Genomic DNA, 4,414 nt, shown 5'->3' on the forward strand with positions numbered 1-4,414 from the left:
ATATTATTATATTATTATTCCTTTAAAAAGATAAATATGAGGAAATCAATTTAAAAACATCATCAAATTTTTCGTCCCACCCTACTTATTATTCAATTTTTCAATTCTCGTGATTCGATTTCCATTATATCTCAATTTGATTCTCTAATTGATTCTTTCTATAGATAAAATTACTAATTTTGTTTTAAATAGGACGCAAATAGTAAAAATCCAGTTCAAATACCCACATCAAATCATCCCAAATTATTAAGTTTTTTGACTAACACTATCTAATAATATATTGTAAATCTTCTCCAAAATTTTAAGTTGCATAAATATAAATGGATAATTTCAGTCATTAACAGAATTATGTACATATACATATTCATAATTATATAGATTTCCTTTATTAAAGTATTACAAATTTATAAACTCATCTTTTTAATATAATTAACTTTAAGAAACAGAAATGCTACTATTACATAATTCAATTTTGACAATGTAAATAATTAATTTTTAATATTGCAATTAATTTTTCTTAATCACTTTATATTCGCTTTAAAAGAGAAAAAAAAGGCTAAAATAACCATAAATTTTGTACCCAAAAAAATAATATATTTTTTGTTCAAATTTTATAAGTGATAGTTGTTACATAAATCTACCGTACAAATAAATAATAATTAAAGTACACCAAAAAAAATATAATAATAATGATCAATAAAAAGTAAAAATATAAAATTTAGGTAAGACCAGAAGTAATTACGCCATTATTTAACAAAGAGGAGTAGACATATTAAAATGAGTCCCTGTTAGAATCAAATGCAAGTGATAAACTAAAAGTTAGTTGCAATAGATTGAGGCTAAAAAATTGAATAGTATAAAATAATAACAATGATCGAGAAGAAGTAAGTGGTTCTTTTATTACTCCTATAATTAAAAATTATCTAATCATGTTGCCATTTTCTTTTGCTGCTTCAATTATTATTTAATCTTTTGTATTTTATGCATTATTAGCATAAGAAATTTCGTAAAATAAATGTATTGATATTTATTCACTGTATATAAACTTTTATTATTTAATTATGTTTGATACATATTGACATCAAATTTAGAATTATTTAGACACAACTTTTTAAAAATAATTTTTTTTATGATCAATAAAATATAACTGAATAAATAGGATTAAGTACGTTTTTTTGTTCTTATGGTTTAAATCGAAAATTTTATTCATTTTCATTTTTTTTTTGTATTTAAATTTATTTGTCCCTAAAATTTAACTTAATTTTAAAGTTATTCTTTTTACCTAAATCTTAAAATTTTAGACCAAATTACTCATAACAAAAAATTATAAAATTACAAAAAAAAAAGAAGAAAAAGAACAAAGAAAAAGAGAGAAGCCGAAAAGAGAAAAGCATGGGAGAAGAACAAGAAGAAAAAAAGGCATCTCCTGACACTGCAGCCTCCTTATCACTCTTTTCGTTATGCTCATCGTGGAACAAGAGAGCGATGGAGAGAGAGACCAAGATGAGAGATAGAGGAATGAAGAGAGAGAGAGCTCTTGCTTGCGAGAGATATAAGAGAAGGGGAAGGTGACGACGATGTCGGTGAGGGAGATAGCGTGCGCTGCTGTTGCCGTTTTTGCTCCTGCACCAGCACATCCATGAGTGAATGTGGTGGAGATGGCGTCGACGCAAGCAGATCAGATAGCGGAGTCAGAGTCGCGTAGGTGGCTCCTCCAGTTTGCTGTTTGGTAAAGAATGTTATTGGATAAGGGTTATTAAAGAATGGTATTTTGATCCAAAAGACAATTTTAAAATTAAGTTGAACTTTAGAGACAAATTTGAACTATGGTTATCCATTGTATTTTTTAGCCCGACAGGCAAAGAACTAATCTGATGTAGATCTTAGCTCCATTTAAGGATTTGTCGTTGGCTAATAAATTACTGCATACACAAAATAAAATTCCAACCTCTAACATTTATTTAAACAAATGAGTGAATCAACCACTCAAATGACTCAAGTTGGTTCAAAATTATTAGTAATTAATAACTTATAACACACTTAATCTTCATTCTCATTGGTCAGCTATTTTAATTTTCTCACGTGTACCTACATATGCATTCCATACATTAATTTTTATGACAATCAAATTAAATTTTGTTGTTAATTTAACTTTTTTTTTTTAACTATTAATAATTTAACTTTTGCATATCAAAGTTATCCTCTAAAAGAATACATATATAATTTTTTTTTTCAGGACAAAATTTCCATTATGCTTTGCATACCATTATATAACTATTTTTCTAAAAAACTAATATGTGTATTTTACCATTATATGATATAACTATTACTATTTATTTTACTATCAGCTAGGATTTAATTTAAAAATATTATAAAAAAATGACTCAAGTTGGTTCAAAATTATTAGTAATTAATAACTTATAACACACTTAATCTTCATTCTCATTGGTCAGCTATTTTAATTTTCTCACGTGTACCTACATATGCATTCCATACATTAATTTTTATGACAATCAAATTAAATTTTGTTGTTAATTTAACTTTTTTTTTTTAACTATTAATAATTTAACTTTTGCATATCAAAGTTATCCTCTAAAAGAATACATATATAATTTTTTTTTTCAGGACAAAATTTCCATTATGCTTTGCATACCATTATATAACTATTTTTCTAAAAAACTAATATGTGTATTTTACCATTATAATATATAACTATTACTATTTATTTTACTATCAGCTAGGATTTAATTTAAAAATATTATAAAATAATTATAAAGCAGACAATTTGACAATGACTTATTTATTAGAATAATATTACCTTATTTATCAGAGAGGTTAACAGGTATCATGACCTCTGCCCAACCTCTCTCTTTGGCTAACACATAAGAGTCATATAATTATTTCTACCTCATTCATTCCTAATTTCATCATATTTCTATAAAACTAAGGCCTAAATGTATATTTCTCAGACAAAATGTCTTTTGGCCTCTAATAAAATAATAGAACTCATCAAAATGGAAGTTTAATTTTCTCATAGTATAACTTCAAATGATGCATGTGTCTTTATTCGAATTAAAGAAATACACATTAACCTGCAATAACAAAAGATAACGTGCAATCAATAAGATGAAAATAATTTGACAATAAATTTAAGAAAATGCATAATGAATTAAAATAAAAAACTTAATGAAAAATGAGAAATTTAATTAAAAATAAAATATGTAACAAATCAATTTTATATCAAAAGAGAAAATAATGAGATTGATGAACAATAAAAATAATTTTAATTTTTTTTAATAATTACACTAAAATATCACATCTAATATAATTAAAAATAATTTGTATTATTATTAGTATGTCCCTTTAATTTATATTAAATTAAATAATTTTTAGAATTTATTGCTAGAATTAATTATATATTCCTAATTAATTAAGTTAGATTAATCAAGAAACATTACCAAGAACATGCTATATCATCATGAAATTAATGGTAGAAATCCGATCTTAACTGTATATGAAATTAATGGTTATTAAACTTGATATAAAATAACGTAGATTTGGATTCTCTAAAGTTTGAATTTCACTTTAGAAAATAAAGTGTGATCTCTTACTATTTATTTTATAGGCAGGACCAAGAATAAATATGAGAGAGAAACCATTCAATAGGGGTGAGTACGGGTCGGTTTGGTTCGGATTTATGGTAAAATTAGAACCGAACTTATCAAAATGTAATTGGTTCGGATTAACATTTTTTTGTACATGTACCCGAACCAAACCAAACCGATTAAGAATGGATTAGTTCGATTTGGATAATTGGGTACCCGATGACTTTGAAATTCATAAAAAAAAAACCAAATTTTTATCTTAAAAATTCAACAAGTACAATAAACATGTAACATCAATAGAAATAATCCAAACATATTAAACACCAAATACATTAAAAATTAAACTCATTAAAATCCAAACATATTAATAATAAATAATCATTGTCTAATGGAAAAGTCATATTTTTTTTATTTAATTAATATATAATCGGGTTTGCGGATTGGTTCGGTTCCGCACCCCCAAAACTGATATCCGAACCAATCACTAACAAAAACTATCGGGTTGTACCCGATCACCCGTTGGTTTCAGAACCAATTTAATTGGTTCGGTTCGGATTTGGACGGGTAATCGGGTACCACTATCCGTGCTTACCCCTACCATTCAAGGATAAAAGACTATACTTTATCCTCTAAAATACAAATTTAAAATTTAGAGGATCCAAATTCAAATAACATTAATTTTTATATACGTATAAAAATTATAAACAAAACCTAATTAATTCATAATTATCGCATTTAATTTTAATATAAAAAAAAACACATAAATAAACCTAATATAATACATGAAAACAGAAAACCAAGCCAAGAAT

This window comes from Arachis ipaensis, chromosome B07 (genome assembly GCF_000816755.2).
Source record: "Arachis ipaensis cultivar K30076 chromosome B07, Araip1.1, whole genome shotgun sequence".
Taxonomy (NCBI): Eukaryota; Viridiplantae; Streptophyta; class Magnoliopsida; order Fabales; family Fabaceae; genus Arachis; species Arachis ipaensis.